This window comes from Pleurodeles waltl, chromosome 5 (genome assembly GCF_031143425.1).
Source record: "Pleurodeles waltl isolate 20211129_DDA chromosome 5, aPleWal1.hap1.20221129, whole genome shotgun sequence".
Classification (NCBI taxonomy): domain Eukaryota; kingdom Metazoa; phylum Chordata; class Amphibia; order Caudata; family Salamandridae; genus Pleurodeles; species Pleurodeles waltl.
Window position 1 is genome coordinate 1,580,857,723 of NC_090444.1, and position 26,949 is coordinate 1,580,884,671.

The window sequence follows — 26,949 nt, forward strand, 5'->3', positions numbered from 1 at the left end:
TAATATGGGCCACATGTTACAAGATTATTTCTGACAGACCTCAGCAATGACAGTTGAAATTCCATACTTACCTGTCAAAGATTCCTTATACATACACAATGTGAATGTCAGGAACTGGGGATGACAAATGTTTTGAGTAGCTAATGTCATATTTCAGCCAATCTGACAGGTCCTTGGTCATAGGGGATACACATAGACCCTCATTATGACATTGGCGGTAAATCCCACTTACCGCCACGCTGATGGCTGCCAACTTACCGTCGCAGTGGTGGTTATCCGTTCACCATATTATGACACACACACACCAATCCGTCAGTATTCAGCCACATACACAAATCCACAACACCAAAGGTCAGTGATAAACTGGTGGTATCAAAACCCCCACCGTTACGCCAACAGAACTACACCCACCACATTATGCCCCACGAATCACCACAGTGGACATTTAAGGGCGGTAAACCATTGGTGGTACATACCGCCGCACTCTCAATGGACACCTATATACAAAACAACATTGGACAATTCAAACAACACACACATGACACCCATATGCACACCATACCCACACCCCCCCACCACTATAAAACACACACCCACATTGACCACAATCCTTTACAAACAACAATTACTGGCAGGAGATTGACATCAAGACCACTGACACACCGAGAGTCACACACTATTCACACCAATACACCACTCATGCACTACACATCACACACCCCAACACATTACCCAACACACCCTCACCAACACACTTCACATAATACCCAAGGCACCACAAGACACCCCCATTTCACAGAGGAGGATCTAAGGGTCATGGTGGAGGAAATTGTCAGGGTAGAGCCATAGCTGTTTGTACCACAAGTGAAGCAGATATCAATAGCTAGGAAGATGGAGATATGGTGGAGAATCGTGGACAGGGTCAACACCGTGGGACAGCACCCAAGAACTTGAGATGACATAAGGAAGAGGTGGAACGACCTCCTCGGGAAGGTACGTTCCATTGCAGCAAGACATCAGCTTGTGATCCAGAGGACTGGCGGTGGACCCCCAACTCCTCCCCCACAACTCACAGCATGGGAGGAGCTCTTAGCAATACTGAATCCTGAGGGCCTGGCTGGAGTCGGAGGAGGACTGTACTCTGGTAAGTCAACTCTCTACTACTACTACCCGCCTCCCTGCATGCCATCACATACCCTCACTCTCACTCCTATCACTCCACCACTTCCCACACGCCCTACGATCAAATCTCACTCATCCCAATGCCAAGCCTTGCATGCTGTACCAATGCATGGACACCCCTCACAGCCCTGCATGGGCACTCATCACTAAAGCATGCATATTATAGAGAATCCAGAGATCCAGACAGAAGCCAGAGACACTTTCCAAGACCCCGCCAGTAAATGAGACTCTACGGACTGTCCCCTTTGTGTCCCACACAGTCACCCTGTCCACCTTGAACTGCCATTTCTACCCTTCCTATGTCTCCTTGGACAATGCACCTGTGCTACAAACAGACTGGAACAATACCCTGGACTTTCCTCCATCTTCACCCCATCCCATTGCACTTTCCCCTCTATATTTTAGCACTTCAATAAACACCCTTCAACACAACTTGACTACTAGCATTTTATGTATTGAAAATGTGTATTTATGAAAACAGGCACATCTAGTGCAAATGAGCTGTACACTATGATAGCATAGAAATAATGACCTGTAGCTGTCTGTAGTCAGTACACCAGTACACAGTTGTTTTATCACCAACATCTGTAAAATGACAAACCTTAGGTGACAGCAAGTTGACATGCAACTGAAGTTAATGCCATCATGCTACAGCCACACAGAATACAATATTAGTTATAGGAATGTGCAGTTGCACTGTCTCACCTGTGCATCATTGGAAGTACTAACAGATAACTGATGTCCTGTTGTCCTCATACTCATCCTCAGCCTTTTCATCTTCACTGTCCTCAGGGTCTACTGCTTTCACAGGGGCATCTCCAGTCTCTTCCTCCTGTAGAAAAGGTACATGGTGTCTGAGGGACAGGTTGTGCAATATGCAGCATGCCACTACTATCTGGCAGACTTTCTTGGGTGAGTAGCACAGGGATCCACCTGTCAGATGGAGGCACCTGAACCTGGCCTTCAGGAGGCCGAAGGTCCTCTCGATGATCCATCTGGTTCGCCCATGTGCCTCATTATAACGTTCTTCAGACCCTGCCCTGGCATTCCTCAAAGGGGTCAGCAGCCATGATAGGTTTGGGTAGTCAGAGTCACCTGTAAGTATTGAGGGAGCACATTTAGCCTCACACAATCCTATGTGGTTAACACCAGAAGGATTACACTAACATACAGTGGGTGGGGACCAAGGCTCACCTGTTAGCCACACCCTGCGCCTCTGTAGTTGGGCCATCACATTTGGGATGCTGCTATTGCTCAGAACAGAGGCATCATGCACTGACCCAGGATACTTAGCATTGGCGTGGGAGATGTACTGGTCTGCCAGGCACACCATCTGCACATTCAGTGAGTGGAAACTCCTCCACTCAAGGATATTGGGGATATGTTCCATTACATAGAATCCGGCCTTCACAGTGGCCAATTCTTCCACCTGGGGGATAGAAATGTAGCTGCACATGTGTTTTACCAGGGCAGACAACACCCTTGCCAGGACGATTGAGAACATTGGCTGTGACATTCCTGCTGCCAAGCCCACTGTCACTTGGAAAGATCCAGTTGCCAAGAAATGGAGCACTGATAGGACTTGAACAAGAGGGGGGATCCCAGTCGGATGACTAATAGATGAGATCAGGTCTGGCTCCAAATGGGCACACAGCTCTGTGATTGTGGCCCTGTCCAGTATATAGGTGAGGATAATGTGCCTGTCCTCCAGTCCATAAGGGGTCTGTACATGGGGGTATGTCTCCACCTCCTATTCATCCGCAGTGGTAGGTATCTAAGGGACACAAGAGTGAATAGGCTATCACAATTGGAACAGTGGAACCACAACTTCAGTATACTTGGTGCACTTATGTAATGGGACAGTGTTAATGGCGAGGTATGTGCCAATCTAATCTGTGACACAGTTAATGTTGATATGACTGTTCCCCCCCTGAAATGGCGACCGCCTGTCCTGTATGAAGGGACAGGTGGGAGTGAGGTAATTCCACCGACGTTGGGTGTCGTGGCGGAAGGCATTCTTGCACCGCCGTAAAATTTGGCATTGGATAATATGGGGCTCTATGGAGTGCAGTGGCCAATGGGGATCTGCGCCAGCTGTGACAGAGTACACCGCCGTGGACGTGACCGCCATTTTCTATCTGATTCCTCACTTGTTTCCTGACCTTCAACAGGAGAACACCTACACTGCGTGTGCTGCTGTAACCTGTGTCTGGAACCCAAGATGGCCCATGTGACTGGGGAAATGGCCCCTGCCATCACAGAAGTTGGAGTGACTGATGGAAGGGGTCCTACCCCAGTACAGACTACTGTATGGGCCGCCAGACCAACAGGTGAGTACACATTGGGCACAATGCATGTGGGAAGGATGCATGGGGATGTGTGTGCAAGCATCTTGCATCGGGTGGGGCGGCGGGGAATGTCCTGTGGTGGTGTACATGGTGTTCGCCGGGCGATGTGTGTGCAAATGGTGATGGAAACAGGTATGATGGGCCATTTGTGTGACAGGCTGGACTGTTTGTTTAATGGTGTTCTCCTGTCTGTATTGCCTCTGCAGGTCTGAGCCCACCAAAAAAAGGGATTATGGTGTGCCATCGCCAAGGACATGCGGATCCTTGAGGTCTATGGCAGGCGGAGCACTAACTGTCAGAAACGGTGGGATGTCCTGAGATGCTGGGCATGGAAGACCACGGAGGCCCAGCTGGGAATGACCTCCCAACGAGGAAGGGGTGCCCATTGGAACGTGACCCCTCTGATGGCCTGCATACTGGTGGTGGCCTACCCTGAGCTGGATGGGCGCTTGAGGGAATCACAGCAGCCGCAAAGGGGTGAGTACAGTAAGTAAATTTACACATTTTGGTAGGTGGGATCCCGGTGATGGATGTGTGTTAGTCGGTGCCCCTAAGGTCAGGCCAGACTTTGCAGCGTAGGTCAACTCTAGGGTAATGAGTGTATATCAAATACAGGTAACCTAGCTTGTTAGCAGTCCATTTCAGGCAGGGCATCGTGGGTCGCACGAGGGTTGCAGTTGGTGGTGTGTAGCCTCATCTTTCCTTAGCATCTAGCCATATCACTGGCAGTGCAATGCATAGTGCTTAAGCCTGTTCCCTGTGCTGTGTATGCCAACTGTGGTGATGGTGCAGTTATTGACCCAGTGTTTCCTTTGTCTCTCTCCCCCCTTTTTTGTTCTGTCACCCTGTCCTTGTGTGCATTAGCATCATCTGGGGGAGGAGCAGGGTCACCAGCAACAGAGGGAGCTGCATCCCACAGGACCAAGGAGTCCACAGACGCCGAGGGAACCAGTGGGATGGAGGGCAAGGGGAGCACCAAGGCAGACAAAAGGTGACAACACGGAGTCCGATGGAAGCTCCCTGGTGGTGGTGAACACCTGTGTGACCACTAAGCTGCAGGTACAGCCGCCACCCCCGTACCAGCACCCCCCTCCCATTAGCCCCTTAGTGAGTTGCCCATGTCTGCTTGCCCAGTAGGGTGGGCATCTCCTTCACCTGAGGCACCTCAGGTCCTGCCCCAGTGAGCCCTGCTGCCCTGAGTGAGGAGGCTATTGACCTCCTGAGATCCATCTCTGTAGGGTAATCAACCATTGTGAATGCCATCCAGGGGCTGGCATCCCAGATGTAGCAATGCAATGCTTTCCTTGAGGGCATTCACAGTGGATTGGCGGCCCACCAGAGATCGATTCAGGGTCTGGCCTCCTCTCTGATGGCAGCCATTTTCCCTTTTTCTACCCTCCAACCACTACTTCCCAATCCCATTCTCTTCAACCTCAACCCATGCCAGGCACACATACTGATGAGCATGCACACAAGACAACACCCAAGAGTGGCACAGGCAAACACAAGCAACCCACTTCATCCCACAAGCACTCACGCAAACACCAGACAGTCACAGACATGATAACATCCACTGTCTCCCCCTCCCCCTCCTCCTCCGGCTCCCTCCCAGTAACATCCACACTCACAACTGCATGCAATATATTAACATCCACCACCACCATCACCACACCAAGCAGCACACACACTTCACTAGCAGACACCTCCACAATATCCATGCACGTGTCCATTGGGTCCTCTCCCACCCTGTCTGTCCCGTCTCCTAAAGGACAGAAACGCAAGCACTCACACACCCAACAGCCATCCACCTCACATCAGCATACTGCCTGTGCACCTGCACCCAAATCCAGCAGACATACACCTCCTAAAACCACTCCCTCAACCCCTACTCCCATCATTCCTCCCTCCTCCCGCCCCACCGTCCCTAAGAAGCTTTTCCTTGCCCAACTTGACCTCTTCCCCCCCCTCTCCCCGTGCTGCCAGTAAGAGCAGGGTCCCGTGACCCAGCCCAGCACCTCTGCCAAACAGTCCACAGGGACAGTGGTGGCACCACCTAGTAAGGGTGGGAAGGATACCACTCCTCCAGCCAAGAAGGGGAAGGAGCCTGCACATCCAGCCAAGAAGGGGAAGGAGCCTGTACCTCCAGGCAAGAAGGGGAAGGATCCTGCACCTCCTGCTTTAAAGAGGAAGAAGCCCTCAACTCCTGCCTGGAAGGCTAAGGACCACATAGAACTTGCCATGACGGGAAGAAGCCATCAACCCCTGCCAGGAAGGGTAAGGCATCCACGCCCCTGTCATGGATAGGATGAAGCCCTCTACTCCAGCGGAGGCTGTCAGGGTGACACCTCCACCACCACCAGCGGTCACCGGGCCCCCACCGCTAGCTGAGGAAGTGCAGGCACCTCCATCTGCCACCACACTGTAGCCATCACCACCTGCAGAGCCTGCCCAGGTGGCAACTCAATCTGCCACCACACTGCAGCCATCACCACCCGCAGAGACTGCCCAGGATGCACCTCCATCTGCCACCACACTGAAGCCATCACCACCAGCGGAAGCCATGTAGGCCACCCTCCAGGAGCTGGTGTACAAGGGACCCGCTCCATAACCAGTAGAAAAGTCACCCACATGAGACACTGTGGCCTTGCACTCCCCAGGACAGAGAAATGGGCATGGTGCCCCCTCTAGAACCAGTGGGCAAGTAACCCACTCCAGAGACTGTGGCCTTGTACTCCCCAGGACAGAGAAATGGGCATGGAGCCCCCTCCAGAACCAGTGGGCTTGTTCCCGACTTTGTCTGAGGTGCTCCCCATCCTCCTGAGGTGCCTTGTCCCTTGCAAACTGATGCCCCTGCAGAGTTCTATCAGGATGAAGTTAGGATTCGAGTTGGGCTTTAGACTGTGCCCTATGGCCATGTGGGCCCTTTGAATACTGGACTGGGCAGTGTCCCTTTGTGTACATATCTGTTTCATGGACAATTCAAATATTTATTAGCTGTTATTAATACATTCACTTTTGTATGTTCCTGTTGCCCTTGCATTATTCTGCTGTGTATCGGGTGCAAATTGTTTTTCATGTGCAGCTGGACATGTGTATGGTGTGTGTCACGTGTGTGTTGTGCATGTGTGTGTCACTCTCATTTTCCTCCCTCCCTCCCTTGTGTGCTAGGCGGCTGTACTCACCGCCGTCTTCGTCGACGTTGGTGTTCCAGGTGGAGCATAACGTAGAAGATCATCAGAAAAACTTGCAGTTGGGTTCCATTGTGGTGTTCTTCTTCCCTGTGTCTGTGATGTTGAGTCTTTTCTCTTCAGTGATGTGTTTCCACCAGGCTTTTGATGGTATTGGTACCGCCTCGGAAAACATGGAGGACTGTAGGGTCTTAATATGGTGGGCGGTACTTTGTTTCCTGCCTGGCTGTTGATAGTGACCACAGGTGTGCATGGTGTTTCCGCCCTGGCGGATGGTGTGGTACATTGGCTGTCTATGGGACTCATCACTGCCATGGTCATAATTTGGTCGGTAATTACCCCAAGCCTGTTGGCGGTATTACTGCTGCTTTATCACTCACCTCCAGGGTCATAATGAGGGCCAACGTGTCTTATGTTCCATCCATCCTAATGTGAAAAGTGGGGATTATAATGCACGTGTCAACCAACAAACAGGACACCTACCACATTCTGACAGTGGAAGGAATCGAATAGGCAATAAGCATATCCATGATTTCCTCAAGCAGAGGAACAAAAAATAAATGGCTGCTTGCCTTGTGAAGTAGTGGCCCATGGAAGGTAGGTATCGATGCACAGCTGTGAAAACTTTATCTTTTGGCTGCCCTACGATATGCTGGCAAATAAAGTCCTCAATCCAGAGAGGATGTTGTTGCCATACATCTCTTTGAGGCCCCTTAGTTCCTAACACAGCTGTTTACTGAAGATCCCAAGCATAGGAGAGCCAGAAGGGCAGGTAGATCATTTACTTATCTTGTCCCTTAACAATGGAATGCATTGTCCCATGAGTTAAGACACTTGGAAGAGGAACCTAGGTTTAGAAAGATGCTCAAAGCCTGGCTTTTCCCACAATCTCCCCGACCTATTAATCTGTAATGCTACCAAATACAGGTGATGGTTTTGCTCGCTCTGCTTATTCTCTTACCCAGTGTTGGAAGTCCATGCACTTTATAAATCCATAAACCTATACGTAAATATAAATCTCCATCAATTTTCCAATGCTTCACTTTTTTATGGCACTGCATAAATCAAGTAGGAAAACACAGGGGCGGCTGGGCTCTAGGGACTAGTTTCTGTGATGCGGTTGACAAAAGTCAACCCTGCAGCCATATCACATCCTCTAGAGCTTATGAAAAGGAGACTGCTGCTTCTGTAGCAATAAAACTATCAATGACAGTCAAATGAAATGAAGAAAATACATGACTATTCCCATGGTAGTCTGGTAATAAACAACATACACATTGTATGTTGTTATCAGTTTCTCATACAAAGTTTTATGACTCAGATTGCATCGCTAAAGAACCCGGTCATTCTTATCCACCCAGTCCATGTGTTTGTTGTAATCACGTATACAGGTGAGCTTTTGAACTTCGCCCATCTGACCCCAAACCATGACGGGGGGAGTGCTCTCATTATGTATTGTAGTGGAAACGTACATGTCACACATATCAGAGAACCTGACTGTGAGCAGTTCATTAGAACATAACACAGCTCTGTGACCTTTGGAGTTTCTTACCAACAAGCTCTCTTTGTAATCCTATGTGGTGAAAACTAACTATACTGCATGCCACAGTGCCAGCTTTGTCATACTTATTGAACAGCTCTACTCCTGTGTAGAAGTTGTCCACATAGAGCTATAGCCTTCATGAAGCAGTGGTTGAATACACTCCCATACAATCGTTCCTTTGACTCCTAGTGTGGGATGGCAACCTGCAGGATTTAGAATGGAGTGCTTCCCAATATGCACTCTCAAGCTGTACACATAGCCAGTAGAGCTCTCACACAACATGTATAACCACATGGAAAGAGCACCCACCCTATTACCTGAAAACAGGTGTCTGCCTGCCATCTCCTTGGTTGGTTGCAGCGGCATGGCTGAGGTTAGCAGTGAAATGGCATACAGCCAGAATTACCTCTCACCCCTTCCCTGGCCTATATGATGTTTTTATAAGAAACATGTTTATGTTCTGTGAAATAGGCCTGACGTGAGCATGTGCCTAAGTGTCAGATTGTTTACACATTCTTGTGGTGTTAATACTAGATAGATTATTGTGTACTGTTCTTGTCAGCCTTGGGCAAAAGTACACGATGAAATGTTGTACACAAAAATAATAACAATGCTTTTGCAGAATCACAGCTGATTATAAAAATAAAACAACCCTGCTGATAAGCAGGTTGAACTAAAATTTATAAATATGAATAAATGAAATCAGAGCATATATCTGGGTAAAAGGGGCACAGACCACAGGCCTAAGCTATGCTAAAATATGTGCTTAAGCAAGGTATGAAAATTAACCCACCACGTCCCCAAAATATCTTCAACTCTTGAGGCGAAGTGGGAGTCCACTGGTGTGCCCTAGAATGTGGCCCTTGGGTACCTCCATGCTCCCTCAGAAATTGTTTGGCAGCACATTTGTTCACTGCACAATGTGTTCAAGGAAGTCAACATCCAAAAAGAGAAGGCCAAAGTCAATTGGCAAAAAATTGTCCGTATCGACTATACATCCAGCATCACCAGTTAATAGAGGAATCTGAGGTAGAACTAAAATGGGGATCTGCCAATATAGCACTCTGTCTGTGCTTGCAACTGCACATGCTCGCTCTTGTGTGCTTGTGAAGGGACAGCACAAATGCCATCACATATTCCTGAGAATCGCCTAAGGACTGGTCATGAGATGGAATTCCGCCAACTGAAAAATCACTCAGATGCTGTCTCAGTATTTGCTGTCTCAGTCTCTGTTCCTTCCTAAGAGTTGTCCTTTATACCCTGAGATAGTGCCTGGGCAGCAGTCATCCACCAAGATGCCATCTCTGCTAACTTGGTAAAGCCTTCCTTTTAAAACACAGTCCTACGTAGAAGGCAGAAGTATAATTCTAAATCAGTTGAAGGGAGTGTGCAACTGCACATCTTTTAGATGTGTGCAACAGTAAATAACCCTAAAAACACTTATATGCAAGTTCTCCAAAGTCACTAAAAAAGACAATGAACAGCACAGTATTACTTCACATTCCCACATACCCAATATCACAGCATACTTTTGACAGGGCTTATGCAAGACTTTTTTGTTGGGATATTGCAGTGTAAAAGTTTTTTTCCAGAGGCTACAAATCTACCTGATCTCAAGAAGCACACATTCACATAGTAGCCCCTGCAAATTTATGTGCAAGTGTGCTACATGTGGAAACTAACAGTGCTATCACTAGGGTCAATAGAATTCTGAGGCAAAAGAGCACCCATTATGCAACAGGGTTGACTAAATTATTCAGCATGAAAAGGCAAATTATGCGGCATGATTTGCAAACATGATAATACTGTCTGGGCAAATATTTCACCTCATTAGTATTAGTTTATCAACCAAATGCTATTCAACTATTCAACCTCCGTGCAGACCCTTCTACTCTGTACAAACACAAGTTGCCACATCCACTAGTATATAGTGAATATGCCACCTAAATCAACCACCTACTGCATAATCTCCAGATGGTAAACATGTGGCCTATGCAGTATACATCCATTTTTTTAGAAATCTGTGTTTTCCCTTGGGGGTCACAACTGCCCCGCAGGGGAAAGCACATATTTGAGAAAAAAAAATATATATGCATATAGCCCCAAAGGGGGTCATACCAAGAGCTGGTGGTCAACCCCTTATCTTCATTGCTTTACTTTATGGAGGTTGCTTTACGTATTTTTTGGAAATGTGTGGTTTCTTTGGGGACCCTGATCAGATTGCCCAGGCAAAACACATTTCCAGAAGAAAAAAAATGGATCCCACAGGGGGCCAATCCCTTAACAATTTCACTGCTTTTTATATATTTATTATATTTTTTCTTTTGATATCCTCTGGGGAGGTGCATTGGCCCCTCTGAAGGCTTTTTTTAGGATTTATTTCCCCAGCAGAGCAGGAGAGAGCTCTTACATGTTCCTTTAACCACACCAGTGGAGAATAATATGTGATGTCAGCACACCTTAATGGCCCAGATGGGTGGGCAGGGGCTGACGCAAAAGCTATTCTGCGTCTCCCCCACTCTTTATTTTTAACAAAGGAATCCTCTGGTGTAAGCACCAGAGGTTCTTTTTCAACCCTCCCCAGTGTCACAAATGGGTTAACATGTATTTATAAATTTTGTTTAGGCAAATTTAAAAACAGCAGTCTAAATGAAAAAAATTCAAAAGAATAAAATTCTGATTGACCACTAAAATGTAGTAAAAATAATCATTTAAAAATAAAAAAATATTTAAATGCACAATACAAAAAAGCAAACATTATTTTAACTTAATAAACACAAATAAAAATATGTTAGTACAAAAAACACACATATATACCAATATACACAATAAATAAACAAACAAAAGGCCAAAGAAATACCATTACCGACCCAATACCATAAGTAAATAAACATATAAATAAATACATGCATAAAAACATAAAATAAGACAACACAACACATGAACCTGAATACTGGGCTACCACCATTGGATTGAGGTAATTTGCCTCTGATTCCCTGACCTCCATTCCCCTATGGTTCAGCAACCTGAGCCAAATAAACCCTGTCCACATTTGACTCAAATTGTAATAAGGGTGAACAGTCACAGGATTTTCAAGGAGGTAGTATAGGGTACTTGAGCACAAAAGGCAAGCTACAGAAAAAAAAAATCCAATGTGCAGTCTAGTGCTTGTGTTTTCAAGAAAAGAAAGTACTTCAAATCAAACAACAGATGAACTAAACATTCCACATTTCTCTTTCTCTTTCGAGCTAGTGTTCCTTAGTGTGATTAGTATTCATGGAATAACACCCCCACATCCCTTCTCTAATTCTTTCAGATTGCCCAAGAAGCTTTATATCACTCCCTTGGACAATCAGACAATAGTGTGAATCGAGTAGAGGTACAGCCTTTATTACTTCACAGTCAAATGCACAGTCACTTGAAGTCTTAACCATTAGGTGTAGTGGATATGCATGATGGTTCATCTCTTCTCTGCAGCTTAGGCAACCCGCTCCCCACCAGGCATTTATTGCCTGTTGCGGAGGGGGTTACCTAAGGAGGTGGTTAAGGTGAACAGCAAGACAGCTGGGCCCCGGGTGAAGCCCATCCTTAACCTCCTGAGTCTATGTTCTGGAATGGGTGCTGACTAATCCGAGATGGTCTTGGATGGTTGTGGCGAAGAGGCCCCACCTGGGCTGCTGACATATTGAGCCCTGGAAAGGCCAAAGATGGTCACAGCAGTTGCAGATCAAATCAGACCAAAGGTAGGTGCGGCACTAACCAAACCTCCGATGGTCACTGCAGGTGCATGCTCCATTTAGCTCTTCAGTAGTCACATTAGTTGTAGTAAGCTCACTCATGATGTCCATCAGCCACTGAAGAAATCCTGGACTTCTCTTTTCCTGAACAGTCTCTCCTCAGGCAGTGTCAGGCGGACTTGTTTATTTCTCTGCAGCCGGAATGAGTCCTATTTGCTTCAGGAAGATCTACAGCTTCTCCAGCAAAAAGTGCAAACTTCTGGTTATGTCCCTTCACCGCTGTACCCTAGTTGTTAGGCAGACATCATCCCTGGTAGCACAGCTGTTCTCTGAGTGCTCTGTTGAGCACACTATTGACATGGTCATAAAAGACTTGAAATGGGAGCAAAGTCGGGTGGTTTGAGTCCCACTTTCATACACAACCTCTAGACAGGGGTACATCCACTGTCTCAAATTTTAAAACCTGTTTGGGGTACTTCTTTTTTCAGGTATCCTCCTCAGGCTGCTCTACAGACATAGCTTATGTTCAGTGGGATGCTTCTCACAGCAATTAGCACTTGGGCTGTCTCCAACCCGGTTCAAGAGCAGTAGAGGCACAATGAGCTGTTGTTGCGTAAACCAAGAGCCTGATTTATATGCTGGTGGTCTCACTGCCAAGCCATGTCAGCGAGAGGCCTGAAAAGACTGTCTCTCCCAACCGCTGTATTTAGATGCATTGTGGCTAAGCCAAAGACCGCCACAATGGAGCATATTCTGTCCTGCCAGCTACATCCTGCATCCGACGTGGTGGACTCCAATACTGATGATTAGCACTCTGTCACCGCCCTGATAAAAGCAGCATCCCGCCAAGCCTATCTAGATCACACAGTGGTGCTGGTGGTGTGTATGCAGCGGACCCATGATGGCTGTAGCCCATCAAGGGAACCGTTCAGTATGGTACCATGACTGTGGCCATTGGTTGGATGCCAGTAGCCTGCACCTGTTGCAAATTGGACAGTTGTGAACACCTACAAAACACACTATAAAACACACTCTATTTCAGACCATGATCCTTTGCCATTCCACTACAGAAGGCAAGACAACGAGCTAAGGGCCAGATGTAGCAAACAAAAAATTTGCGACTCGGAATTTGCGAGTTGGTGCGACTCGCAGAATGCGAGTCGCAAATCGGAATGCAGGCAAAAAAACAGTGCCGAAATTGCGACTCGCACCCGGACTCGCAACGCAGTGTGCGGGTCCGCCGATTGCGAGGTCGCTTTTTGCGAGTGTGCAAAAACGAACTCGCAATTAGCGAGTGGATGTCGCAAATTGCGATTAGCTTGTTAATTGATTACAGGTGCAGCAGAACACTCCAGAAACCACTCCAGAACACTCTGGAAACACTTCCTGGCACATGATGATGACATCACAGCCAGGAAGTTAACAAATACACCTGGGAGGAGGGAGGACCACACCCTTTTATAACTGCTGAACTACACACAGGACAAACAGCAGCTGCCATGGAAGGAACTCCAAGGAAGAGGAAGCTGAAGTTCTCTGAGAGGGAGCTGGAGGTGCTGACAGACGAATGCTGTCAGCACTATGACGAATTGTTTGGAAAATCAGCCCTCAATGTTCCTGAAGCCACCAAGAAACAGCTGTGGCAGGACATCCAGGACAAAATAAATTCCCTGGGGGTGAGCCACAGGAGCATAGATGACATCAAGAAAAGGCGGTATGACCTCCGCTCCTGGACCAAGGAGAGGGTGGCTGAAAAGCTCCGGGAGATGAGAGGCACAGGAGGGGGACCATCGTCTGTGCCACCACCCACACCCCTGGAAGAAAGGGTGGAGGAAACCTTGGAGCAGGAGGCAGTTTCTGGATTTGGGGACCTGGACACCTCAGAGCCCAGCACATCAACCGGTGAGTAGCATGTGACATGCCTGTACCCCTATCAATGCCATATCCTCACCCACCATGTACACAGGGGCATGCACAACCAAGATAGCTCCATTTCAGGGTAGCAAACGCCAGAATGATGCATTATGGGAAATGTAGTCAAGTAGGCAGTTCATAGGCAAATGTTTATTAGGAAGTGTGCAACAGATAGTAGACACTGACAGTCTGTTTCCCATGTCCCACAGGTCTCCAACAAGACACCACCACTACTCCAATCAGCCAGCCCCATAAGGACACCTCAGGACCCGCCAGCACTCCCACCTGCACGGCCAACAGCATCCATGCAGTAGCCACACCTGCTGCTACAGTATCCCAAGAGGCTGCCCCAGCAACAGGCAGGGATGAGACAGGGGAAATCACAGGGCAGCCACCGCTGCGCAGGCGTCGCAGGTCCAGGACATCAGGGCTGCAGTCTGCATCCGGCCAACTACCTCCCAGCACCAGTGAGGCACAGCTGCTGCATGGTCAGCGCTTACAAAATAGAATTTTAGGGAGGATTAGTGGTGTGCTGCACCGCTTCGTGCGCAATAACCAGGCCAGCATGCAGCAACTGAACTCCAGGATGGACATGATCTGCACGAACACTGGGGACCTTGCCCTTGCCATGAGGGAACTGGTGGGAGGACTACTGGCCCAGGCCGAGGGTGGGCGGCGCCGGGACCGTCAGCTCCTGCACAGACTGGACAGGATGGCCACATCCATCGGCAGGCTCGCCATGAACACCACAGGCCTGTCGAGGAGGACAGTTGGACTGCAGGTGGAAATGGGCCATTTCACTGGGGATGTGGCTAGGGGCCTGGGACGTCTCACCCACATCATTGACTTGATGGAGGCACGGAATATGTCTAGTGGCACAGGGGAAACACCCCAGGACAGTGAGAAGGGCTCAACAGTGAGCAGTGTCTCTGCCACTGACAGCAGGGTGCTCAGGAGTAGCAGGCAGAGCACCACGGAAGCACCAGGGACCAGCCAGGCTGGCAGGAGGGGCAGAAGGTGATGGAGATCACCCTGGACCATTAGAAGTGGCACATGACGTCAATGTGCCACATGCCTGGTTTGCATTTTCATGCCCATGGACATTCAGTACTTGTAAATGGTTTCATTTCTGCACTAATAAAATAGTTATGTTTTTTCCACTTAACAAATGGAGTTTTTGGTCAATAGGTGAGTATGGTTGGAGTTGACACGTACCTTCCAAAGTATTGGTTTGCGATGTGTTCCCGTCTCAGTCTGCCTTGATTAGCTATACTCCTATCCCCATGATGGCGATGTGGTTGTTCTTGCTCTTCATCCTCAGGATCTGGGTCTGCAGGGGTGAGAGGTAGCCCACGTCGGGTGGCTATGTTGTGAAGGATGGCGCATGCGACCACAATTTTGAATGCTGTAATGGGGGTATACTGGAGGGCACCTCCACTGCGGTGGAGGCATCTGAATCTTGCTTTCAGGAGTCCGAAGGTGCGCTCTATCATGTTCCTGGTCCTCTTATGTGCATTGTTGTATCGCCTCTCACATTCATTGCTGGGTGTTAAAAACGGAGTCATAATCCATGGCCTTAGAGCATATGCACTGTCACCTGTTGGGCACAAAAAGTACACTGTTAGGAAGTCCTGATTGTTGTGCACAGTGACCTGTGTGTATGTCTGCAAGGTGTCTGTAGCTCTACCTAGGAAGTATCCGTCTCCAAATTCCCCACGTTCCAGGCGTTGATGTATCCCACTATGCCTAAACATGTATGAGTCATGGGTACTGCCTGGAAACTTAGCTACAATGTCCGTGATGACATAATGGGCGTCACAAACAACCTGAATATTCAGTGAGTGGGTACACTTTCTGTTGCTGAAAATATGTTCCAGATTTGCAGGTGGGCATATTTGAATGTGTGTCCCATCTACACACCCTATGACATGGGGAAAGTTGGCAATGTGGTAAAAGTCCAGTTGGTGCTGTTAATTTCTGCCTCATTCCTTGGTAGGTATATGAAGTGAGACATGTGCGTGACTAAGGCATCTAGGAAGGCCCTGAGGAACCTAGAAACTGCACTTTGGGATACCCCACCTGCCACAGCAATTACCCCCTGATAGCTCCCTGAGGCCAAGAGGTGCAGTGAGCATAGCACTTGCACATGCGTAGGGTTGGCGCAGCCACGCAGAGTCTGGTGTTCTAGCTGTGGTTTCAGTAAATCAATTAATTCTAGTATGGCTGCGCTGCTAAGGCGGTATTTATCGAATATCTCATCCTCAGTTTGCTGAAAAAGAGTCTGCCTTGTTCTATATATCTTCTCCTGTCTGTGGCCCCTCCTCCTCCTCTGCTGTGCGGCGTGGACTCTCCTCCTCACTGCTATCAGGTATATCTCCGTCATCTTGAGTGACCCAGATGCTTTCTGGGTCTCCTTTTATGCTTTGGTTATGGTTACCACCTGCTCTGAGTTAGTGGTAAATGGGACATGCAAACTGGGCTTTTTGCGATTAGTCGCAATTTGCGAGTTGCAATTGCATAAGCTCTGCGACTCGCAAATTGCGTCTTGCTATTTGAGGGTCGCAAAATGGGGTCGCAACTGATGCGACTCGCAAACAGCTCCCATCGCTTTTTGCAAGTCGGAAATGGGGTTTTTGCATCCCATTTCCGATTTTGCACTGTCGCAAATAGCGAATCGGCCCATTTGCGACTCGCAATTTGTTGCTACATCTGGCCCAACGTCCACAATGATAGGAGACTGTTTTTTTATTCAGTTTACCTCTCCCTCTGTGTCTTTTTTTTAATCTATTTTTTATTTTTATTTTTTCAGTACCATTCATTTTTGTAGGCATTAGTTCTGTTTAGATATATTTCACAATGGCAGGGAGAAGAAATCCCTGTTTCACAGAGGGAAAATTGTCTGTCTTGGTGGATGAAATCATTAGAGCAGCACCACAATTGTTTGGAGCACAAGTCCATAATACTACAATTTCCCAGAAAAGTCAAATGTGGACTAGAATAGTTGACAGGGTGAGTGCAGTAGCCAACAACCTGTGCTCACAGGAGGGGATTGGGAAGAGGTGGAAAGACCTGCGGAGGAAGTTTCATTCACTGGCCTCCAAGTGTTACCTAAAGGCCCAGAGGACTGGTGGTGGTTCACTTCTCCCATTTACAACTCTTTCCCTGGGAAGAGAAGGTCCAGCAAATCCTCCATTGTGAAGGCTTGACTGGAATCCCAGGTGGATTGCAGACTGGTAAGTCAGATCTATGTGTCTCTTCCCAATCAACAATGGGTCCTGCCATTAAGGTAGACTTTTAGAATGCTTCAATAACCTTAGCAACACAGATATAGCTAATCTTGAATAAAGAAAATATGTTCTGTCATACATATTACCGGCAGCATGGGTGTAGCTCTCCTTTTAGCATAATGGAATATGGATAGTCAGATTATGTGTAGTTCGCCATGGATCATTCCTTGCATGAACTTTGTCCATTACTGTCTAACAATATATGTTATTGTGCCTACAAAACAGGTCCAAAACTACATCCATTTTCACAGGAGAGTATGGTGTTCCCAAGTTGTATTCTCCTAGTCACATTATAGCTCTATGTGTGCACCAGTTGCAAATGTGTTTCATCTCTAATACAATATTTGAAAGTGAAATGTGTAATTTATTTCTCAAACAATTATTATCCATGGTGTCAACAGATAACTACAACTACCATGATGTTCTATTATTGGATCTGAAAAACAATAATGGAATGCAATGATGTTACACTGTTCTTTACTTACATATGCACACACATTTAAAAAATGAGTGCATTTGTCAGTCCCCATGTCATGCCATGGACTAAAATATCCCTTCTTGTGTATCTCAAACATATTGACACCTGCTCATAGCTACACGGAATCGATGAAAATGCTTACATTATTCATTGTCCTTTGAATCCAAGATATCCAAAAATGTGTTGTCACATGCTGAACATAATCAGTAGTCTGAAAAAAGTTAAAATACACTGTTCATATGATGACCAATTACAGTATCATGTGCATTATGAACTGCATTGCAACCTATGTTTTGCAGCCTGCTACGCCTTGGAATGGTCCAGTACTCCACTCTACTGACCATTGTGTTCAGTTTAATGTCCGTCAAATGTAGCCTACAACTCTGAACTAACACTTTGGCCGCCTTTCAGGACATATATACAAGGTCAGCACTGGATTTGTCATCTGTGTAAATCAGACTGCATGGTTAAAACAATTAAAATAACATAAAGGCCCAATCAGTCAATCTTGCTCTTTCTACGATTTTGGTTGGCCCTTTTGTAGTCAAATACACATGAAATGCACAAACAATATTTTAAACACATTTCCTTCATATCCTTTAGAGATCCAACTACCCAGTTCAGTGCAACATCATCTGCCATCCAAGAGACTTTCTCTCCTGCCCAGGAGCAAGCCCTCAGTGAGGACTTCAATGCTGCAAGTCCAGATGATAAGCAAGCTGGTCCATCTGGTCTGTCTGGCCACACAGCTCCAGTGAGTCACACCTAGGCCACAGCTACACCTCCCACCACAGCTGCAACAAGACCTCAGCATGAGGACCACACCACTTCCTGTGCACCGAGAACCAGCACACCAATCCTGTGCCCCTGGTCCTGGCTACTCAACTTGAGCCCCCAACAACTCAGCCTCCAGTTCTGCCAGGATGCAGTGGTATGGGGCATACATCAAGGGCACAGCTTAGTGGGGGTAGAGGTTATGGAAGGAAATCTGTGGGACAGTCAAGGGAGGCCACTGGGGTTAGCCAGACCACCCTTGACCAAGTCTTGGGATCAGTTCAATAATCCTGAGACGTGATAGGCCAGGTCCTATCCGGGCTCCAGGACATTAAGCAGGTGTCGGTGGAGAACAATGTATAGATTTAGAACATCAACTCCAATTTGTGCTCCTTTACTGGAATGATGTATGACATTTGTCATATCATGCACAGTGCTTTTTCCATTCCATCGGCCCCTGTGTGTGGTCCCTCCACATCTGGGCAAAGTACACTACTGCCAGCCACAGATAGGGAGGCCATGCCACAGAATGGGACTACCTCTACCACTCAGTCCCTGCACCTGTGCCCCCACCTCCTCCCTGAATGGTGCATTCATCTGGACCAGCAGCAGGTGATGCTAATACCAACACCACCACCTCCAAGAGATGGCAGACCTAATTTCTTCCTTGTGTGCCTACCATTCATGCTTTGGACTGTCACATGAACATATTTACCTTTTCAGAGGACAGTAGTGTTTTGGACATTGGACTTCACACTCCATTTGGCTCTACTACCATGTTTTCAATCAATATGATAGACACTTCTTAGTTTATTTCATCTTATTTTATTTCACCTCAAACTTGTTTTTTTCATCAGAATAAATGTAATGGACTTAAAGTACAATACTTTTGTTTGATTATTTGTTGCATTTCCTTAGTCATGTCCATCTTCCGCCATCATGTTGGGGAAACTATCAAACCTCCTTTTAAAGAAAATTTTTGCAATTACAGGGAGGAAAAATGACAACAAATCTGTTGAAAGTAAACAAACTCAACTGAGAATGTAAGTGGAACATACTAATATTACAAACAAGTCCTTGTGAAAATTGAGTCTGGGTTACATAATCCACTCCTAAACCCAATATCTGTGACATTCAGAGTTATATGCTCCACTACCTTGAAACCGCGGAGGAATGGGACCAGCAATGGGAACAAAGTAAATAGGCAAACTCTCACTGATACATAACCTCAGTTGGAGTTATACATTCTTCCCTCACAAAAGGAATCCTAGATCAATAATACCAATACTCCACATCATGACAGTGATAACTTTTGAGGATACATGACCAGTACAGGACACTGTGGCAATACCTGGAGCAATGACACATTCACAGTTCAGTGGTTTGCTAACAAAAAGTCCTATCACCTATGATGAAACACATCAACAGCTACCTCCACAGTTCACAAATTGAAGATTTAGCCAATGTGAACGGAGAACAGTGTGCTGGGGCTTGGCATACACATGTGGTTTGAGCAACGTAGGTGGCACATAATACATTGATGGCACCAACACACAGGAAACAGGTCAGATACAATCTTCAGAACTTCTATGCTATCAGAGTACAAGTTGTCTTTGGAAAAGATTTCTTCATCACAAGTGAGTGTCTGTCCCAGGATCACCACATGTACTTTTTGTACTTCAAAACAGCAATATATCACTACAAATGTCACAAGGTTGAAATGCCCAAATGAAGATGACATGACAAAGGACCCTGAAACAAAATAACAGGGCAAAATTAAATTTACCACATATTACATTGAAATCACTTGACAATTCATGAGGAAATACATACATAGCACAAACACAGTTCATCTATGTTAATGACCACGTAACCCAAAGAAGGTAAACTCTGATCCACTAACTTATTTGCCCTGATCTTTCCTGTACTGACCATTCCTAACAAATTACCGTAGCAGACAGTTATGTACCCCAGGGCACAAGTTGTACTGATATTAGAGCGTATTATTTGTAAAGAGATACGTACACTCAGGTGAAGAAGTAGGCAATCACATCTTGAATTAAGTCAACTCCTTCTTCTTCACCACTGTCACCTTCAAGGGGCATTTGAACATTCTGATCCAAGGGCCATCACAGTCTCCCTACCCATGCAGTTATATGGATGTCTCTCTTCAGGGTGATGTTATGGAGAACGCAGCACGGACCCCTGATTTGGCACACCTTATTAGCCTTCGGGAGTGAGAATCCATGCCCCACTAGCCTCTGTGTTCTTCCATGGGTCTCATTGAAGCTGACTTCCCCTGCTGTTGTTGGATTCTTCAGCGCTGCCAATAACCACGGTTGGTTAGGATACGCTGAATCTCCTACACGGAGGCAATACATCAACAGATCAGTCACATAACAAACCATTGTCCTTTCCTAAACTAGGATTCAGGCAAAAGATCAACAAGTCATGTTGTGGTTACCAGCAGGTCAGAAACTCTCTAGTCCACGTTGTGACACCTACATGGGTATATTGCTGTTCCATAGTATGATTGTATCTTTGGTTGACCAGGGAAGAGGGCACACACATTTGACATGTATACGTCTGGAAAGAAGACAACTTGCACATGGATTAAATGGAAGTTATTACGATTGTGGTAGACATGTTCTCTGTTGTATGGTGCCGCCAAGGCAATATGCATGTCATATGTTGCTCCAAGCACATGTGGTATACCACCCAAAGCATAAAAATCTCCCTTCACGGTGAGTAAATCCAGTGGACATGGGAATTGGATGTAGCTGTTGATATTTTTCATCAAGGAAGCAAGGACTTCTTGTAGCACACCACTGAGTGTTGGCTTGGATATGCCCCCAGATTCCTCCACAGTTTATTGAAAGGTGGCAGTGGCTACAAAATGCAGTAGATGAGTTAGACTATTAGTATTATGGCTGTTGGATTCCTATTGTGAGGCAGGATATCAGGTGACAACTGCTGACACAAATCTAAGATAGTTTGCCTTTTTAGACAATATTGCTTGATGTAGTCCCTTTCCACCATTGTGGCAAGGTCTAGAAAGGGCTAGAACACTTGAGGCTGTCGCCTCCTACCCATGGCTGGGTTCAGACGTCTGTAGGTATGGACTAGAAAAGAGCAGGTGAAATGGTCACTCCATACTTTTAATGTCAAAACACATCAGAATTCTGGGTAACAGTAGAAATGTAATTGGGTAATACATGTACACACATTGACGTCAAATATTTGGTCCTCTAAGATCTTACAAAATACATATTTAGGATTTTTGGGTCATCATGTGCAAATAATGCATTTGAACTGTATTATTTGCATCACTGCTCAGTGTCAAAGATAGTCACAGTTCAAATTTTATTGTGTCATATCTTGCCAAAAAAAGTGTTGCTTGTATCTGACATTTAGAAATGAGCTAGTCTCCATTTTGAGTGCTGGTGACGCCAAAACATTTGTAAAATGCGCAGCTTCACACCCTAAAATGGTGCCTTCCTGACCCTGCCATCATGACATTCGCTACCTAACGGCCGTCAGGAGAAGTTGACCGCATAGTACTTCCACTACGTGCCTTGCCATAGGCGAACGTGTGTGACAGCTATGCACAAAAGCCAATGGCTGTATCCGTCTCTGTCACAGATGGCTTCCGCCGTGTACTCGTACGCTGCCTAGTGAAAAAGCACTCACGTGCCTCCTAACACTGCACCCATCAAGATCTCCCCATTTTGTGCTGCCATTACCAACCACTGGGAGCGAGATTGCCAGGCAAAGCAGGTGACAAGGCCCCTGCCTTCTCACCTGAGGAGCTACAGTTCCATGCCAGGGAGGTTCTGTCCCTGCACAGCCAACTCTATGGACCCCTGAGAAACAGGTACATGCAAGATTGATGAATGTCTGATGGAGTAACCTCTTCCTTTCTGATTCACAGGGTATGTTGTTCGTTTTTGGTAATATAGGTGGTTATGTGCTTGGAGTTGACAGAATGATGTAGCTGGAACAGATTGTTGTGACCAATGTCTGAAATGTCTGTGCATGGCAATGTTAAGTCACCTCACAGTAAAATCTGTAATGGGTGTTCATGTAATACACAAATCCTATTTCATCACACATGCTGCAGGCAACTGACTACCAGTGACTGGCTGACTACCAGTGGCCAGTAGACAGTATACCAGTAGTATGCCCAACAATGTACAGCCAATGTTGAAATGACAGTGATGTTGAGTTAAAAATGTGGAGGGCCTGGAGGTGTCTGATGCTGTGCTGTCGCATGGAATTCCAGCACATATTGTGATTCAGTTTGCTCTGTATGGTTTAAACCTGTCATGGAGCCACGTATAGTTAGACCTATATTAGGCGCAGCAAGTTCAGATGACACTGGCTGGCTGGTGGACCTGAGTCCTTCACAAATGTGCATGTAAGCCAGTCTGTGATTGCCAATGTGAATTTCTATGCCAAATTGTATTGTAAGCAACAGACAGAAATGTGACCACATTGGTGAGAGAATTGTGCATCCCAGAGACAACATTTGTGTGTCCTTAGTCCTGCCCAAAGGAGAAAATGATGACCGAGAGCCATGTGATACTGAAAAGGACATTTGCATGTGGAAGGTAATATCACATAGAAGTTGTGGTGTCCCATTTTGGGCAGACAATTTACATCCTAAATACTTACCCTAGGGGAAAAGGCAAAGAATAAAAGCTCTGTACTGCAGTGGTTCAGAGATATAGCTAGGTCTATGTTTTACTCATGCTGTTGGAACCCTTTGTTAAGGTTTGCACTACAAGTGTAGAAGCGACAAAGGCATGCATGATATGGGAGCTGAGGGGGGATAATTGAACTTGTTGCAAATGTGTGATGCACATTGATGTCCAATTGTATTCTCACAGAAACATTATAACTGTTGTATCTTTTATTTCAGCATCAAATGGGCAAGGCAAATGTGACAGCAGCCACATCGGTGGGGATAAAGCTGGCCACTAGGTTCAGGTGTGGACACCACAGACACTGGGGGTGAAGGGACTGGCCAGGGGCCACAAGTGATTCAACATCTTTCTTGGAGGTGTCCAATGAAGACTAGTTTCTAGCGGGGGTAGGCCCTGGAGAGATTGTGACATCTGTGTCTTTATCCTGCCCCATTACAATCTCCAACCTCGCACTTGCTCCCCCCACTTGACAGTAGCCGCCCCCTGAAAGGGGCAGCATCACCTTTTCTTCAGGCACCTCTGCCCAGAGTCCCAGGTTATGCTCACTGAGGAGGCTGTTGATCTTTTAGGGACAATGGCCCTCATTACAACCCTTGCGGACGGTGGTAAAGCAGCGGTAATACCACCACAGACCGGCAGAAAAAAAAAATGGAATCACGACCATGGCGGCCACTTTAACACCCGACCGCCACGGCGGTAGAAACAAACACCGCAGCGGTAACCGCCAACAGACAGGCGGAGGACAAAGTACCGCCCACTGTATTACAAGAGGCCTATCTGCCACCTTTTCTGGGGCGGAACCAACGCTATCACAAGCACAGCAGAAACAGTATACAGAAGGGAAACCGCTCACCTCTCGACACCCAACGAGGAACCAGGACGCCATGAAGCCCGAGTTACACGTACTGCCCATGCTGGTCTTCCTCCTGCTGTATCAGGAACAGGACAGACGCCGTTGACAACTACGGTGAGTACTGCACCTACAACACAGGGGAGGGGCTAGGGAAAAGAGAGTGACACACATACGCTATACCTCCACCCCCACCCTCACCCACAACACCATACACACAAATACATGCAACAACATTACATATATACCCCCCACCCACTGGAAGAACGCAAGGACAAAATTAAATGATTGTAACAATTATAATCATGAAAAATCAGATAGTGAAAGTTCAAAATCAGTATATACAAATATGTACACCAACTACACAAGTCTGGATAGTATACCAATCATTGTCCGTGGACCAGTGGTCCCAAAATGCATGGGCGAAGCCCACACAAGATACCTGACTTGAAACGGAGAGAACACTGCAGGGGCATCAGATTGAAAATAAACAGGCACCTCAGGGGGAAGGGGAGGGGGGGGCAACTCAGCCGGATAAACGCACAATGCCACTGCTCCTCAAGGGGGCTCCATGCCCATTGCTGTATCCTGGGGAGTGCAAAGCCGCAGTCTCTCAAGTCTCACAAGTGGGTGGTTTCCCCACTGCTTTATCCTGGGGAGTGCAAAGCCACAGTCTCTCAAGTCTCACTAGTGGGTGGTTTGCCCACTGCTTTATCCTGGGGAGTGCAAAGCCACAGTCTCTCAAGTCTTTCCAATGGGTGGTTTGCCCACTGCTTTATCCTGGGGAGTGCAAAGCGACAGTCTCTCAAGTGGATAACAGTCTCCACTGGTTCTGGAGGGGGCTTGGTGCCCAGAGTGCTTCATCCTGCCAAGGACTGAGGTAGTTGATGTGATTCTCCACTGGTTCTGGAAGGGGCCTTGTGCCCAGAGTGCTTCATCCTGCCAAGGGCTGAGGTAGTGGATGTCATTCTCCACTGGTTCTGGAGGGGGCCTTGTGCCCAGAGTGCTTCATCCTGCCAAGGACTGAGGTAGTGGATGTCATTCTTCACTGGTTCTGGAGGGGGCCTTGTGCCCAGAGTGCTCCACATGCAGTGTGGCAGGTCCCATTCCCTCACCTGGGTGTGTGTGCCACGAGATTGCCTAGGAACAGGTAGCATGATACGCCATGGAGGCAGAGACATACCCACCCTGCTGCGGCTTCGCCTTCCACCTGCAGGTGCAAACAGTGATGAGAGTCATGCCTCATGGAAGCTGGGCAGAGTGCAGGAAGTCTTCTCCAGCCTCGGACGGCTACCCACTGGGGATTGTAGCCATGTCAGCTGTGGTGCAACTGTCCGAGCACGTCGCAGGACTGGTGGTGGTACTTGCGGCGGTGTCTGTGGCTGCGGTGCTGGTGGTGGTGCATGTGTCAGCACCTGTTGAGGGATACAGCAGGACGTCTCCTGCAGCCTCGGACGGCTGCCCACTGGGGAAGATGCTGGGGACTGTTGCTGAGGCTGCTGACGTGCAGGTGGTGGTGCAGGTGGCTGTGCAATTGGCGGTGCTGGTGGCAGTGCAGGTGGCGGTGCTGGTGGTGGTGCAGGTGGCAGTGCTGGTCGCCGTGCAGGTTGCGGTGTTTGCCGCTGTACAGGTTGGTGTAGTCATTGACAGAAGGAGTGACACTAGTCCCTCAGTAGGTGCCACCGTGCCCTGTCCTGACCTGCTCTTCTGCTTTTGTCCCTTCCCCACCTTTGATGGTGCTGCAGGTGTCTTGCCACTGTCCCCTTTTGTTTGGGAGGATCCTTTAGTGGCTGGTAGGTGCGGCTTCTCCCTCCGGGATGTGGGCACCTTCTTCACCTTGGCAGGTGGCGGAATGTGCTTGGCCTCGCAAGGTGGCACACTGGCAGCCCTGATGGGTGGCGCACTTGATGACCCCGCAGTTGCTGGCACCACTGTGCCTGGGGATATGGTGGCTGAAGTGCTGGGCTGGGAACTGGAAAACCTGGCCCTGGGGGGAGTACGGGGGGAAATGTGGGGAAGAGGTCAATGTTAGCCAGGAAAAGCTTCTTAGACACACTGGGATGGGAAGATGGAGGGGGCTTGGGAGTGGAGGAAGAGGTAGTGATTGTAGGAAGTGTACGTTTGCTTAATTTGGGTGAAGGTGCATGGGCCGGAGGCTATTGTGAGGTTGATGGCGGTTGGGTTGGTGTGTGCCTGCGTTTGTGTACTCTGGGCAGAGGGTTCATAGACACACTGGGAGAGCACACTGGGGATGTGTGCATGGTAGTGGGGGTGGTGATTGCACGTGAGCGGTGTGTGGTGATGGGCGTGCTGGTGATGGAGGTAGTGGCTGAGGATGTAGTGCATGCAGGTGTGAGTGGAGACGTGACAGGGAGGGAAGAGGAGGATGTGGAGGAGGGGGACACAGTGGAGGCAGTGGATGTTGCTGTGTCTGCATGGGGATGGTGCTTGTGTGAGTGCTTATGTTTGCCATGTCCACTTTTGTGTGTTGATGAGTGTGCATGCTGGTCTGATGGTGTGCTTGGGCTAGGTTGAGGTACAGGGGATTGGGTCTGGGTGGAGGAAGTTGGAGGGGGGAGGCTGGACACAGGGACAATGGCTGCCATCAGTGCTGAGGCCATAGCCTGAAAAGCTCTCTGTTGGGCCGCCTGCCAAGAATGAATGCCCTCCAGGTATGCATTTGTTTGTTGCAAATGCCTCTCAACACCCTGGATGGCATTCAAAATGGTAGATTGCCCAACAGTGAGGGATCTCAGGAGGTCAATGGCATCCTCACTGAGGGCAGCAGGGCTGACTGGGGCAGGGCCTGAGGTGCCTAGGGCGAAGGAGATGCCCACCCTCCTGGGTGAGCGGGTACGGGATACACGCTGAGGGGCTGCTGGGAGGGCGGTGCTGGTGGGGGGGATGGCGGCTGTACCTGTTGATGCGGTGGGCACAGATGT